This window comes from Pristiophorus japonicus, chromosome 12 (assembly GCF_044704955.1).
Source record: "Pristiophorus japonicus isolate sPriJap1 chromosome 12, sPriJap1.hap1, whole genome shotgun sequence".
NCBI lineage: Eukaryota > Metazoa > Chordata > Chondrichthyes > Pristiophoridae > Pristiophorus > Pristiophorus japonicus.
Genome location: NC_091988.1, coordinates 8923206 through 8940336, shown reverse-complemented (window position 1 = coordinate 8940336; position 17131 = coordinate 8923206). Strand labels below are relative to the sequence as shown.

Here is a 17131-nt window from a genome sequence, read left to right as displayed (position 1 = left end):
AACAGTGGATCAAACAGTGGATCTAAAGGGTCATTTCAGATTGTAAATTGAATTTTTTTAATCCAATGCATCAAAGCAGCTGAAGTAACGTAAGGGTGCTCGGTTGATTTATTTCTTCAAACTGTGTTGAGGAAGCTTCGGGGTAATAATATATTCGTAGAGTGATACAGCACAGAAGGCCATTCGACCCTTTGGTAGAGCTCTCCGATTAATTCCACTCCCCTGCTCTTTCCCCAGAGCCCTGTATGTTTTTTTCAAGTATTTATCTAAATCTCTTTTGCATGTTACTGTTGAATCTATTTCCATCACCCTTTCAGGCAGTGAATCTCAGATCACAGCAACTCGTTGTGTAGAAAAATGTTTCTTCATGTCGTCTCTGGGTTTTTTTGCCAATCACTTTCAACCTGTGTCCTCTGGTTACCGACCCCTCTGCCACTGGAAACCGTTTCTCCTTATTTACTCCATTTGAACAGCTCTCACCTTAACCTTCTCCGCTCTAAGGAGAACAACCCCAACAATCTCTCCAAATAACTGAAGTCCCTCAACCCTGGGATCATTCTAGTAAAACTCTTCTGCACCTCTCCAAGGCCTTGACATCCTTCCTGAATGCCAGCTGAGGCCTAACCAGTGATTTATAAAGGTTTAGCATAACTTCCTTGTTTTTGCACACTATTCCTCTATTAATAAAGCCAAGGATCCTATATACTTTTTAATAAGTCTTCTCAACTGGTCCTGCCACCTTCAAAGATTTGTGTACAGACACGCCCAGGTATCTCTGTTTCTGCATCTCCTTTAATATTGGACCATTTAGTTAATATTGCCTCTTCTCATTCTTCCGACCAAAATGCATCACTTCTCTGCGCAAAATTTCATCTGCCATATGTTTGCCCAATTCACCGGTCTGTCCTGAGTTGTGTGTCATCTGCAACCTGTGAAATTATGCCCTGTATACCCAAGTCCAGGTCATTATCAAAAAGTACAGTGACCCAAATACCAACTCCTCCTATCTGAAAAACAACAGCTCACCACTACTCTCTGCTTTCTGTCCTTGAGCCACTGTACCTTTAATTTTGCGAATAAGTCTATGTGATACTTTTGTCAAATGCCTGTTGAAAGTCCATATACACAATATCAACCACACTATCCTTATCAACCCTCTCTGTTATTTCATCAAAGAACTCGATCAAGTTAGTTAAAGACAATTTGCCTTTAACAAACCCGTTAATGGAATCATACACTCTCTCCTAAACACATTCCTCTCCCAAGATCCCCTTTCCATCCATAAAGTCCATATTGCATCTCAGCCACTCTAAGTCAGTCAGTGTTGCCATAAGGTAGATGTGCCATAAGATGGCCCTTCAGTCCATTTAGCTAATCCTTCCAAAATACAACTCCATTACAGCATCGAGCTGTTTCTTTGCCAGATTTTCGGCTTGTGGGGTTTTTCGGCGAAAATGATAGCGGTACGTGAAACTTACCGATTTCGCTGCGCTACCGTTTTCAGCCCGAACTTTCGGCCTTTGCGCATCGGTAAGAGAGGCATTGCGCAAGCATTCGCGGTGCAAACCGCGAGTTTCGGCAACTTTAGTCCGGGGCTGGGAGCGCTGCGAGAGGGGCCTTGGGAGGGGGGGAAAAAACAATTTTTAAAATAGTCCAAAAAAACATTTACAGGACCCTTATCTATCGACCTGCTAAAAAAAACTTTAACTTACCTTTTTTGCAGGTTTACATGCTTACCTCTGTCGCCAGGGCTGCACCGACAGGCTTGACCTGTCGCTATTCTGGGCACGGCGTGCGGGTCGGGAGAGAGCCGAAAGTTGGTCAGAAACGCAATCCGCGTCGTTGCACGTTGCCGCACCTCACCCCGGCGGTACGTAGAAGCACCGCCGCAAACAGGTACCCGGGCTTCGCGACCGGGTTTTCGCCGAAAATATGGTGAGTTTAGATTCTTGGCCTTAACCAACATTCCTGATAACCTGTTCCAGATGTGTGTTTTTTTTTAAATGAGTTCAGTTTCGTGGTCTGAACAAACTTTTCTGATAACCCGTTCCAGCTGTTGATCACCCTCCGTGAAATGAAATAGAACCTGACATCTGTCCTGAATTTGTCATTAACAACCATTCAATTGCCTTTCAGTTGTAATCTGATGCACTGTCCATTATATAATGTTTACGAGCAGCCTTAACCATCACTTGAACATGGTCATTAAAACACACAGTAGGCTATGGTAAACCTCTGGCTTCCAATTGAGAATCTCAGTACAACTTGTACAAGTGCTTCTGTACTTGTAACAATTCTCAGAGACAAATTCATGAGACATTAGTCCTCTTGTTGAACAGCAACGTGGAGGCCCCGACCTGCGTGAGAACACCAGCGGCAGGTCGGGGCCATGAAAGGAGCGGCGAGTGGCCACGGGAGCACCGTGGCGACGTACTACTCCAGGGAGCAGCATGAGCTGGTGTAGGAGGGCGACGGCAGCGAAGAGTGACGTCATCAAGGTCCAGGTCGGTGATTGGAGCGTGGGCAGATACAGGAGGAGCGGCGAGAGACTGTGGAGGGACGTGATCGGGGCCCGGGAGAGGCGTGAGTTCGGAGCCAGGAGCCCAGGGGCAGCACGGGCCCAGCGCACACTGCGATATGTGTGCGCACTGGGTCCGTGCAGCAGAGCTGGTCTCCAGTCATCTTCGGTAATCCTTGCCACTGGACCAAGACCTAGCTCTGTCAAGCCCGTGTGGTGGCTGGTGTGCAACGGACACGACACGTTAAAAAAATCCACGCACAGGCATCTTCCACCCTTCAGGATGCAGTTCGGGATCTGGAATATTAGGTCCTTCATTGAAACACCTGTGAACTCATTCCTTTTTGGCGTGGAAGCAAGTCATCCTCATTTCGAGGGACTGCCTATGATGATGATGCTTGAACCATGATAATCATTCGATCGAAAAGAAGAGAAAATGAAATAATTCTTAATGAACCAGAAGGATCTTTATGGAGGTTTTGATACCAGCAGCTTTGTTTAGTTGAAGGTGCACAACACTACCGTGTACATGACCTTTCAACTAATCCACCATTAATTCATTAGAGTGCAGTTGCTCTTTAAAGATCATTTGAAATTCGTGAAATGAACCCTCAATGCAATTTTCTAAAGTCAATCCTATCTTTCTGAAATGGTTCTAACATACCGGTTCCACTACAAATTCCCAAATACCTTCCATATGTTTTGGGAAATTTTGTTGAAACCTCTTAAAAGACAGCCATCAAGAATTTCAAAATACACATTGATAACAAAGGAAGTATTATCTTGAGATGTAGTATTTTATGGAGAGTCACAATGACGAATACACAATGCTATTTCATCTATTGCTTAGAAAGTCCATATTCAGAAGATTTTTGTGTTACTTCGCAAACTAAACTGCTCTTAACACGAAAAGTTGTTCATTTCACTAACTGTCCAAATTTTAAAATCAAAACAAACCTTATAGTATTTGAAGTGAGAGTAACTGAAGTCGTGATTGTTCATATGTGAGAATGCCACTACATGAGTTGATCATTCATTGGTTTTACACTAAGACATCATCATAGGATGGAGATCAAAATCAACTTAACAGTACGACTGCTTTCTTGGAGTTCTTAAAATACTCCAGTTGCACATTATACAAACATGGAGAGTGGGGTAACAGAAATGAACAAAAATGTATCTTTTATGGTGAAGATTGCATACCACAGCATTTTCAGTTTTCGTGCAGCCTTTGGAGAAAACTAGTGTTCCTACATATTCCACCTTAATTTCCATTAGCAATCACCATTATTGACATCACATATCGTGGGCTGTGGGTGGAATATCGCATGTGAAGAAGTTATAGAGGATAGAATGTTTGATAAAGATAGACCCGTGATGCTAGGTTATATTGGTCAGAGATGATACAAGTTGTCAAGAAGGTGGATATAGCAGAATCAGGAGATGGCAGAAGCACTCTGGCTGGAAATTGGTAATGATAAGGGGAAGAAATAGCAAATGGGAACTGCTATCAGCCACCAGCTCAAGCTGAGCAGGTAGATAGCCAGCCGTTCAGCCAAGTAAGACAGGCTGTAAGAAATCATAATGTGATCAATACAGGGGATTTCACTATCCCAGAGGTAAAATGGTCTGATAAGCGATAAAGAGAGAAGCAATTTCCTAGAGGTAACCAGTGACTGCTTCTTAATACAGTACAACATTGCAGTAGAATAGTGGAGCTCGATTTCCGAGAACTCTTTGGTGTAATTACCACGCGGGAGTGGCATTGCACCGTTTACTTTTGAGGAAATTGATGCGTCACTGATTTACGCTGAAAAATCGCTAGCACAGATTTCTTGGGTTGTTTGCACCACTTCTGAGCTACATTTGCTGAAACCCTCTGCAATTTAGGGATTAGGCTGGATAGCTCTTTGTCGGCCAGTGCGGACACAATGGGCCGAAATGGCCTCCTTCTGTACTGTAAATTTCTATGATTCTATGATTCAATTCATTTACGTAGCTCCACTTCCATGCAGAAGTCCAGCTTGCACACGTTTCCTGTATCCATGCCAACTTGTGTCAGGAAAAAATTCTAAGAATTAAACCACTTACAAGGTGCTTGGATCAGACGGGATACACTTTAAAATTCCTTACAGAAGAGAGGAATGAATTAGGTGAGGCTATGGTTTACATTTTTAAGAGTTCAATAAACACAAGAGCCATGTGTGAGCACTGGAAGGCACCAAACCTTATCCAATATTCAAAAAGACATGATCCTGGAAATTCTGAGCAAATTAATCCAATACCTGTAGTGGATAAAATGCTTAGCAGCATATATTAGATACTATTGATGTTTAGCTAAAGAGCAAAGAGGCAATGGGTCAGTGTTTTCCAATAAAAATTACTGACTAGCCAAAGGTGTGGCTACGACATCATGGTTTTCGCCACATGCACCCGTTTCAGTAGATGCACTTCACACGTATATATTTACTTAACAAAGATCTACCCCCATTTAGTAACATAGGGCCCAAATTTGGTCCTCCAGTTTTTCCGAGCCCCCCCCGCCCACATTTTAGATCAGAAGCAGCGCCAAAAAACAATGCGTGCGATCGTGGCCGATTCTCGGGCCGTCTGTGGAGCTGGCGTGGCGCAGAAGAAAGCGAGGGGGGCGGAGCAGCGCCGGGACCTCTGCACATGCGCGCCAGAGTCTGCGCGCATGTGCAGTAGCTCCTGGCAGGCAGAATCTGTGGGTGCGCGCTGCAGGCTGTGTGGGAGGGGCCCGAAGCACACCGTCCCTAGCCCTGGCCGAATGGGCTCCCTCATCGGCGGCCCACTGTGTTCCCTAAGGTAGGACTTCTATTTTTTATTTGTTATTTATTGATTGATTTTGGTGCTTTAGGGGCGGGGTTCATTCTATTTTATTTGTTAATTAATTGCTTATTACTTTTTGTGCTTTGTTTGGTGCTTGGTGGTGCTTTAAATGTATTTACTTGTGCCGATTCCTTAACTGTAAGTAAGGTCTCTCTGTGTGGACAGAACACATACGTTGCCCTAAGTTAGCTTGGTACAACTTTTTTCTGGCCAAATTGGCATAAATGGTATAAGTGGCTGGGAACGCCCCCTTTTGAAAAAAAAACGACCGAACAATAAACCTAACTAACTCACTTACACTGGCGCAAATTAAATGGCCATATTGCAACTAAAAAGATATACCAGAAAAATCAAATTACACCCAAAAAAATGGCGTAACACATGGGGAAATTTGGGCCCTATGAAAGTAAAGCACTCATGACCAAAAAACACTCGCATGCTCTGTTTTTCATCTGCTACAATTCTTTGAGGTCATAATTTAACTAGTGGATGTGGGGTATCCAGAGGTTACAATCTGCCTAGATTTTCAGAAGACATTTGATAAAAGTTCCACATGTCAATGGAATTAATGCAACTAGCTAATTGAATTGAAAATTAGAAGGAAGTGATGACAAATGAAACCAGTTCCTGTTTGGGACGAGTTGAGGACTTCAGGTGGGAGAGGTACCTGTTTGTCACTATTAATAAAACAATTTGGAGGAGAATACTTCCGGTAGTATACAATTTATTGTTACCATGTTTTGTTCTTGAGTGAAAGAAAGGGAGATAAACATTCAAAAAAAATCCGATCATTTAAGAGTATTGGTTCAGGAAAGGGAAGAGTATTCACAAACATATTCATAAAATATCATTGAGCCCATTGTTGCTCTTTCGGCAATTGAAAGGGAAATCGGGTGAGGTGCATAATAGGCGGCCAATTCGATCCCCTTCATTTCGTGGTCGAGCTGGTGTTGAACTTTACTCCCTATATCTTAACATTCACCTCTGTCATCTTACCTGAAATGCATGTTTCCTTGCTTGTGTTAATATTGAACATTGTTCTGAAATTTAGTTTATCTATTTCTTTAAAGATCTTAAAACTTTAAATAAGATCATCTCTAAGCTGTCTCTTTTGCAATGCAAACATGCCAATTATTCATATGCTTTTCTGATAGTACAGGTGAACAATCCCATTTACCAACTTTGGTTGACCTTCTTTGTACCCCCGCCATGGCAAAAATGACACCCCTCCCCCAGTGGTATGGTTCCCAGAAATGTATATAATACTCAAGGTGGAGACCAATGCTTAGCACAAACTGATCAGCACTTCCTGGGATCAAATACTCAGTGAGACACAATGACTCCTACGCAGTTGCTGTTGGGACAAAGGTTGGGGTTTCTCTGTGGAGAGCAGTCACACAAGGTTGAATAGAGATGTGTGCATCGATAAATATGCTCTCATTTTGATTCATTGCTGTTAAGGCATTAAGAGAGTATTTATGCAGAACTTTCCCTTAAGAGGTTAAATCGGTGGAATAGAGTCTACACTCGGGGCCCAAATTTCCCCATGAGTTGCACTGTTTTTTTTGGTGTAACTTGATTTTTCTGGTGTATCTTTTAGTTGCAAATATGGCCATTTAATTTGCGCCAGTGTAAGTGAGTTAATTAGGTTTTTTGTTAGGTCAGTTTTTTTTTTAAAAAGGGCCGTTCCCAGCCACTTACACCATTTATTTCAATTTGGCCAGAAAAAAGTTGTACTAAGCTAACTTAGGCCAGCGTATGTTGCCACTTCTGTCCGCACAGAAAAACCTTACTTACAGTTCAGGAATCGGCGCAAGTAAATACATTTAAAGCACCACCAAGCACCAAACAAAGCACAAAAAGTAATAAGCAATTAGTTAACAAATAAAATAGAAGGAACCCTGCCCCTAAAGCATCAAGACCAAAGTAATAAGCAATCAATAAATAACAAATAAAAAAAGAGAAGGAACCCTGCCCCTAAAGCACCAAAATCAATCAGTAAATAACAAATAAAATATAGAAGTCCTACCTTAGGGAACACAGCGGGCCGCCGATGAGGGAGCCCATTCGGCCAGGGCTAGGGACGGCATGCTTCGGGCCCCTCCCACACAGCCTGCAGCGCGCGCTTGCAGAAACGGCCTGCCAGGAGCTACTGCACATGCACGCAGACTCTAGCGCACATGTGCAGAGGTCCCGGCACTGTTTTCAGCGCCGGGACCTGGCTCCGACCCATCTCTTCCGTACCACGCCAGCTCCACAGATGCCCGAGAATCGGCCACGATTGCACGGATTTTTTTTGCCGCTGCTTCTGAGGTAAAATGTCGGCAGGGGGCTCGTAGGTGCGCCGAAAAAACCGGAGGGCCAAATTTGAGCCCGAGAGTACATCATGCAAAAGTGTAGGCTTAATAGGCCAAATGGTATTGCTTCATGCTTTCTTGTGTTCTCAATTTTTATGGTTATTCCTTCCTCCTGGTGAACATATATATTAAGCACAAATTATTCCGCATGCATTAAATAATAATAATCAATTTTAGAATTATTGAATACCCTAATGGCATTTTTGTATTTAATAATCAGTTTCAATCCCCTTCTGTGGAATAATTCCCCCAACCCGACCAATACACATCCTTTAAATGATAAAGGAATGAGAAACTACACTAGGCACATCAAATAGACAAGTAATATACTTTCATGAAAACAGCACTACATTTTGTGTAAAGGCAAAAACAGATGTTCTTATGAGAAGCAAATCTAAAACTGTAAGCTGGATAATGCAAAAAAAAGGATTTAAATAAGTGGAGTATGTTATGGATTATTTTCATGATGTTAATAACATTATTTGCAATGCATAAAAGTAGCTACTGTGCAAGATAAAACAGTTTTGTTTTCAGATGTGAAGAGATGTGATTCAAATTTGGTAGGCTGCTTGTTGAATGTTAGATTCACATTATGTACTCATCACCTGAGTGTTATGTATGCATGCCAATGATGTAATGATGTATTGAACACTAGACCTGAATGTACCTGCAACCTGTATATACCTTACCTGTACACCAGAGAGTGCTGCTGCTGGAGACCTAAGGGTCACCTGCACACGACAGGTAACCCAGTATAAAAGGCAGCTCACCTCTTGGTGTCCTCACTCTAGGAGCTGCAATAAAGGACTATAATCTGTACAGGTCAAGTGCCTCTGCCTCGTGGAGTCATTAACACAGTGCTTATATACACAACACTGAGCTGAAAGCAAAAGTTAGTGTTTTGTGATCACCGTGAATAGATGCCTTCACTAATTGTGTCAGTATGTTTCAGAACACAGTCATTATTGAAGGGGCCGATTGTGTTGTTCATTACAGATGTAACTGTCGGAATTCCAAATGGAGCAGCTGAAAGAAGGATAAAATCTCTGCCTTTTCAAGTATGTATGAATACTTCTCCAGTAAACTCAACCTTTCTGTATTAAAGTACTTTCAAAACACACTCACACAAGAATAAATCACGATACTTAAACTTATATTTTAGGGGTAGTAAATGTAGTTAAATCAAATACTGAGTAAATTAAGTTAAGGAAACAAGGAGTAACTTGCTTGAAAATCTTCATTATTAAAATAAATTTAGTTGCAAAATATTTTATCAGTAAAATTTAAATCTTGTAATTCAGAAGTTATCATCCTTACACAAGGTTTTAGTCTTACAGATAGTTACATTTCCTATTTTACAGGCAGTGTGCTGAAAGATTTAAACACATTCATTTTGTTTTTAATTAAAATTTTCCGTTAGACTGATGTATTTTAATCTACACTACCTATTATGAGTCCAGTATAATAATTATTTCTTTTAACTTCATAATCTGATAGGAATTTGTACATATATTAATATAATTACCTTTTCTGGAAATGTCTGATTAAAGACAGCAAGACTTTAAATGAAATAATTTAAATAAATTATGTTGCCTAAAGCATTGGTAATTAATTATATCAATAACATTATGTCATACCAGAAATTAATTTGAGATTGTGATTGAAAAGGACTATTATTTGCAGTTTCTGAGGGTATGTTCGCTTTTAATTCCCCGTGTTCACCAATTTTTCTCTATTGTATCCCTTAGCCACACAACGCAGGTAACCCGATCTCATGCTTTACTCTGCTGAGGCTCACTGATGTGGGTGTGTGAGATTAACACAGTAGCAATACTTCCTCTGATTCTCATTTTGTTTTATAAAAAAAAACAGAAGTCACCTATTGTTTGCTTGGTGCCTGACACACAGCCCAACAGAATGGGGATGAGGAGGAGAATCAAACTAACATTCAGTTTCTATAGGTATGTAAAGAGAAAAAGGTTAGTAAAGACAAACGTAGGTCCCCTGCAGTCAGAATCAGGGGAAGTCATAACGGGGAACAAAGAAATGGCAGACCAATTGAACAAGTACTTTGGTTCAGTATTCACTAAGGAGGACACAAACAACCTTCCGGATATAAAAGTGGTCAGAGGGTCTATTAAGGAGGAGGAACTGAGGGAAATCTTTATTAGTCGGGAAATTGTGTTGGGGAAATTGATGGGATTGAAGGCCGATAAATCCCCAGGGCCTGATGGACTGCATCCCAGAGTACTTAAGGAGGTGGCCTTGGAAATAGCGGATGCATTGACAGTCATTTTCCAACATTCCATTGACTCTGGATCAGTTCCTATCGAGTGGAGGGTAGCCAATGTAACCCCACTTTTTAAAAAAGGAGGGAGAGAGAAAGCAGGGAATTATAGACCGGTCAGCCTGACCTCAGTAGTGGGTAAAATGATGGAAACAATTATTAAGGATGTCATAGCAGCGCATTTGGAAAATGGTGACATGATAGGTCCAAGTCAGCATGGATTTGTGAAAGGGAGATCATGCTTGACAAATCTTCTGGAATTTTTTGAGGATGTTTCCAGTAAAGTGGACAAGGGAGAACCAGTTGGTGTGGTATATTTGGACTTTCAGAAGGCTTTTGACAAGGTCCCACACAAGAGATTAATGTGCAAAGTTAAAGCACATGGGATTGGAGGTAGTGTGCTGACATGGATTGAGAACTGGTTGTCAGACAGGAAGCAAAGAGTAGGAGTAAATGGGTACTTTTCAGAATGACAAGCAGTGACTAGTGGGGTACCGCAAGGTTCTGTGCTGGGGCCCCAGCTGTTTACATTGTACATTAATGATTTAGACGAGGGGATTAAATGTAGTATCTCCAAATTTGCGGATGACACTAAGTTGGGTGGCAGTGTGAGCTGCGAGGAGGATGCTATGAGGCTACAGAGTGACTTGGATAGGTTAGGTGAGTGGGCAAATGCGTGGCAGATGAAGTATAATGTGGATAAATGTGAGGTTATCCACTTTGGTGGTAAAAACAGAGAGACAGACTATTATCTGAATGGTGACAGATTAGGAAAAGGGAAGGTGCAACGAGACCTGGGTGTCATGGTACATCAGTCATTGAAGGTTGGCATGCAGGTACAGCAGGCGGTTAAGAAAGCAAATGGCATGTTGGCCTTCATAGCGAGGGGATTTGAGTACAGGGGCAGGGAGGTGTTGCTACAGTTGTACAGGGCCTTGGTGAGGCCACACCTGGAGTATTGTGTACAGTTTTGGTCTCCTAACTTGAGGAAGGACATTCTTGCTATTGAGGGAGTGCAGCGAAGATTCACCAGACTGATTCCCGGGATGGTGGGACTGACCTATCAAGAAAGACTGGATCAACTGGGCTTGTATTCACTGGAGTTCAGAAGAGTGAGAGGGGACCTCATAGAAACGTTTAAAATTCTGACGGGTTTGGACAGGTTGGATGCAGGAAGAATGTTCCCAATGTTGGGGAAGTCCAGAACCAGGGGTCACAGTCTAAGGATAAGGGGTAAGCCATTTAGGACCGAGATGAGGAGAAACTTCTTCACCCAGAGAGTGGTGAACCTGTGGAATTCTCTACCACAGAAAGTAGTTGAGGCCAATTCACTAAATATATTCAAAAGGGAGTTAGATGAAGTCCTTACTACTCGGGGGATCAAGGGGTATGGCGTGAAAGCAGGAAGTGGGTACTGAAGTTTCATGTTCAGCCATGAACTCATTGAATGGCGGTGCAGGCTAGAAGGGCTGAATGGCCTGCTCCTGCACCTATTTTCTATGTTTCTATGTTTCAGTCGCACCATCCATTGAGATGCCAACGTGTGACATTGCCAATTTATTACAAACATTTTATTGAATTTGGCTTCAGAAACATTGCAATGTATATTTTTGTATATGATACTGAAAGAAAGAATGAACTTGCATTTATATAGTGTTTTTCACCACCACAGGATCTCCCAAAGCGCTTTACAGCCAATTCAGCAGTTTTGAAGTGTAGTCACGGTTATAATGTAGGAAATGCGGCAGCCAATTTGCACACAAGATCCCACAAATAGCAATGAAATAATGACCAGATAATCAGTGATGTTGATTAAGAATTGGCCATGATGCCAAGGAGAACGCCCCTGCACTTCTTCGAATAGTGCCATGGGATCTTTACCGGAGAGGGCAGCCAGGGCCTCGGTTTAATATCTCATACGGCGGTGCAGCACTCCCTCAGTACCACACGCACGTGTCAGCCGACATTATGTGCTCAAGTCTCTGGAGTGGTGTTTGAGCCCACAACCTGACTCAGGCGAACGTGTTATCACTGAGCTGCAGCTGACACTTCCATGTGAATTTTAACAGAAATGTTTTTATAAGCCACCTTTCTATCAGCACGCTTTGTGAATTGGATTTAATGACATCAGTCTATCCAAGTTGTTCTAATTTTTTTTCAATAAAAAAGATTTTCAGAAGAGAAAATTAATTTTGACTGCAATCCAATAAATTTGATCAAAAGATATCAAATCTCTGTTTTGGTTAGTATTATAAATGCGGTGCTTGTTTTTAATGTAATTATGTTTGCAAAGACTACTTCAAGAAATTTGCTTCATACAGATATTATTGCACATCAAAATGAAGTAACATTGTCTATTTAATCATTAGAAAGGGAAACAGAAAATAGATCTCTATACAAAAAGCAGGTTAATATCTTTACCCCCAAATTACATCCCTCTGGACAAGAATCTTTTTTGGAACCAAAGTATAAAATATATCCACGTAGTTGGTAATCCACGTAGTATTTCAAAGTTAAATGCGGGTCCATTTCTCATTGTATAAACACTTTAATGAAATCAGCAGCGCTCCATTAAATTCTGCAAGTGTCAGTCTCCTCAATTTTTTTTTTCATATGAAATCTCACCTCTCGGAGCTAAGAAAAGCCAACTAAAAGCTTTTAGAATTAATCCCTATCTATTTTGTAATTGAAATGTGTTAGACCTGTCTGGACTTCACAAAACATTTCAGACTTTCAACATATGCTTCACCTTTTCCTAGCCTTGGCATCTACTGAATTCTTACTTCAGAAAATTGTTGGTTAACAGCGGTTAACTTGCATTCCTGATTCATTGTTACACGCCTGTATATTTTCTTGACATTGGGTGACAGTTTTGTCATGGTATCGTCATCATAGGCAGTCCCTTGAACGAGGATGACTTGCTTCCACATGAGTTCAGATATTTCAATGAAGGACCCGATGTTCCAGTCCTGAACTCCAGCTGAGCGGGTGGAAGATGTCTGTGCGTGGATTTTTTTAACGTGTGGTGACTGTTGCACACCAGCCACCACACGGGCTTGACAGAGCGAGGCCACTGGATAAAGGCCTAGCCCGGTATGGGACAGTGATGGCAAGTATAAGCACCAAACACCAACAAGTCAGCTAGTTAGATTAAAATACTGATTAAAATAAAGATTCTTTTGCAATGCCTAATCTTAGAAGAGCACACTACTGCAATAATATCACGGTTGCATTTCTTACAACAACAACTTGAACATTTCTGCTGTCGGACAAGCAGTCTGACAATTTCGAAACCGTGGAGGGGTTGTGAGAGGTGGTAGTGAGGTAGAGCTGGGTGTCATCAGCGTACATGTGGGAACTGAGGTTGTGTCAATTTAAGCATTCTGATTGGGTGGGGACTTTTCAAATCACATCAAAAACAAAGTAGCACCAGCTTCTGAATCTGAATTAAACTGTGTTTCTATTAGGAAAAAATATTTCAGTAAGGCCTTGCTGTATTTTTATGTTCTAAATAATGTGTTGTGCAGCTCTGACTATCAAGGTAATTTAGAAATATTTGGATTTGGGTTCAGGCAAATATGCATATTTCAAACAGGACTGCAAATATCTCAGACTTGTGTTTGTCTGGGGCTGGGTATTTGACACAGAATAAGTGCAGTGTATTATTTTCTGTACTTGTAAACTTGTTAGCACATTATGTGCTATGTAATAGTAAAAACATTTTCTACAATTACAGCACTATTTTCCTTTGGGCATTGAAAGCTATGTTTGGAAATTAGGCCAATCTTTGAGAGTGCATTATATGTGCAGGGGGTCCATACCCCTAAAGGAAGAGTTTGACTTATTTTATTGCAAAATTGCAAAGTGCTGCAGTACAGCGAAACCTGGGGGTCCTTGTGCATGAAACACAAAAAGTTAGTATGCAGTTAAAGCAAGTAATCAGGAACGTAAATGAAATGTTGGCCTTTATTGCAAGGGGGATAGAGTATAAAAGTGGAGCTGAGTCCATGATCAGATCAGCCATGATCTTATTAAATGGCGGAGCAGGCTCAAGGGGCCAAATGGCCGACTCCTGCTCCTATTTCTTATGTGCTTGAAAAAATAAAGTGAACAGTTAATCAGTTTCAGCACTGGAGGAAAAAGACTGAGAAATTGGTTTAGCAGCAGTGAGCAGCACGACTGGAATGCAGGCATGAAGACGGAGGCCTGAGGCCCACTCCAAACGGGCCTTTGACCTTATTTCCATAAAACCGGGGAGCTGCAGACGGCAGGTCGGGGGCCTTCGCAAAATCAGCCAACTCGCAAGTCCTGGGAGGTGAACACGAGGGGTGGGTGTGTGATGAGCCTTCCTGCTTCTCCTGGCAACATATTGAGGTAAGTAAAAACAAGGAAACGCACCTGTTCTTCGACAGCCTTCAGTGGGCCCTTTAAGGACCGCTGGTTAGGCCGTGGTAGACCCGGAAAAAGGTGTGGCTCATGCTCTGCCCAATTTGACAGCAGGATCCTAAAACAGGAAGTCTGCTCCCGATTAGCATATTTAAGGAGCCTAACGTTTGTTGAAAGTGGGTACTCTCCGTACTTCCGCACCCAGAAATTGGCCGTCCCAATGTGCATTTTGTGCCCAAATAACAGGTGCCATGGGGAGCAATTTTTCATCCAAAGAAAAAGCCTTTTGCAAAGATTATGGGGATAGTCCATTAACTGCTCCATTATTGAATCTAGAGTTGCAATATGTCATCTAAATCTCGAGGCTTGGAGCTGGCATCAATCAGAAGCTAAAGATCAACTACATAGGATTACACCGGATATACGGCACAGAAACAGGCTATTCGGCCCAAACAGTCCATGCCATGCCGGCATTTATGCTCCACTTGAGCCTCCTCCCGTCTTTCCTTCATCTATCTCCATCAGCATAACCCTCTATTGCCTTCTCCCTCATATACTTATCGATACTATTCACTTCAACCACTCCCTGTGGTAGTGGGTGCCACATTCTCATCACTCTCTGGGTAAAGAAGTTTCTTTTTAATTCCCTATTTGACATCTTGGTGACTATCGTATATTGATGGCCTCTAGTTATGCTCCTCCCCACAAGTGGAAACATTCTTTCTCTATCTACTCTATCAAAACATTTCATAATTTTAAACACCTTTATTTGGTCACCCTTCTCTTTTCAAGAGAAAAGAGACCCAGTCTGTTCATCCTTTCGCATTTCTGGTATCATCCTTGTAAATCTCTCTGCACCCTCTCCAGTGCCTCTATATCCTTTTTATAATATGGCGACCAGAATTGCACGCAGCGCTCCAAATGTGGTCTAACCAAGATTGAAGACAAGCTTAGTATAACTTCACTACTTTTCAATTCTATCCCTCTAGAAATAACCCCTAGTGCTTGGTTTGTTTTTTTATTGCCTTGCTAACCTGTGTCACAACGTTAAGTGATTTGTGTATGTGTACTCCGAGATCCCTTTGTTCCTCTACCCTACCCAGACTCGCACCCTCCAAGTATTGTGACCTCCCTATTCTTCCTCCCAAAATGTAATACCTCACATTTATCTGTGTTGAACTTCATTTGCCAATTATATGCCCATTCTGCAAGTTTATTCATTTCTTCTCGTAATTTGTTGCAGTCCTCCTCAGTATTGACCATGCCCTGAATTTTGTGTCATCTGCAAATTTAGAAATTGGGTTTTGGATTCTAAAGTCTAAATCGTTAATATAAATGGTAAATAACAGTGGTCCCAGCACTGATCCTTGGTGAACAACACTACCCACCTTCTGCCACCCTTTACCCCTACTCTCTGCTTTCTGTCTTCAAGCTAGCTGACTATCCATTCTGGGTTACTTGTCTCACTCCGCATTCTCTGACATTATTCATTAATCTATTATGTGGTACCTTGTTGAAGGCCTTTTGAAAATCTAGATAAATTACATCTACTGCATTACCCTGGTCTACTCTCTCTGTTACCTCCTCAAAAACTTAAAAGCGGTTGGTCAAGCAAGACTTTCCTTTTGAAATCCATAATGAACCGGTTGGGTTTTTATGATGAATCCAACAGCTTCATGTTCACTTTTACTGGCACCAGCTTTTTATTGAGCAGATTATTTTGACTGAATTTGAATTCTCAAGAGGCCATAGTAGGATTTAAACTCACATTCTGTTCGATTATTAGTCTAACCCTCTGGATTATTGGTCCAGTAACATAACCACTATACTTGCCTTGGAACTGCTCCCGTTAGAGACACTGATATGCTGATTCTGAATCACAAAAATAAAGCATGTGTGGCCCAAATGATGGCTTAAAAGAAGGTAACTTTCAAATCAAATGAAAGTTTCAAAAAAATATACACAATTATAAGATGTTGATTCTGCCAAAAATTGTAAATTTAAAATGCTTCAGCATAAATAGTCAAAACTGCCGTTGTTAACAAAGCCATCGCCATCATCATAGGCGGTCCCTCGAACGAGGATGACTTGCTTCCACAAGAGTTCACAGATGTTTCAATGAAGGACCCGATGTTCCAGTCCTGAACTCCAATTGAGGGGGTGGAAGATCCCTGTGCGTGGATTTTTTTAACGTGTGGTGGCCGTTGCACACCAGCCATCACACGGGCTTGACAGAGCGAGGTCTTTATCCAGTGGCAAGGGCTGAACCTGGAGACCTGCTCTGCTGCACGGACCCAGTGCACACACATATCGCACAGTGCTGCCCCTGGGCCCTCGCCTCTTCTGGGCCCCGTACCCTCATTCGCCGCACCTTTGCCCACCATGTTCCAGGGCCCGGCGTTCCAGCTCTATTTATAGCCCCGACCTGCGGTGTTGGTCTCACACAGGTCGGGGCTATAAATAGAGCTGGAACGCCGGTGTAACAAAGTAAAGAGTTATGGTACAATCGAAAATCAAGTCCTTTATATGTAACTGTAAAAGGACACCAGCCTTCTGTGATTCCTTCTCAGTAGATGATAAAAATCCTAAATGGATGTGGAGGCTGAATGACTAAAACCTGGCATCCATTGATCAGTAACAAAATTCACTGGACCGCACCCGAAGAGGCCGAGCAAATGCTGGCTCTTGCCGCGCAATGCACACACGCCGAGAACCAGCATTTCCAAACTATCA

At 42.0% G+C, this 17131-nt stretch overlaps 1 protein-coding gene across 3 annotated transcripts in view; it reads right to left on the bottom strand.

The window, feature by feature from the left end:
* The window catches only part of pdzrn3b (PDZ domain containing RING finger 3b), a 446914-nt gene that overhangs the window by 69716 nt on the left and 360067 nt on the right, over window positions 1-17131 (bottom strand). The gene's annotated exons all lie outside the window — the stretch shown is intronic.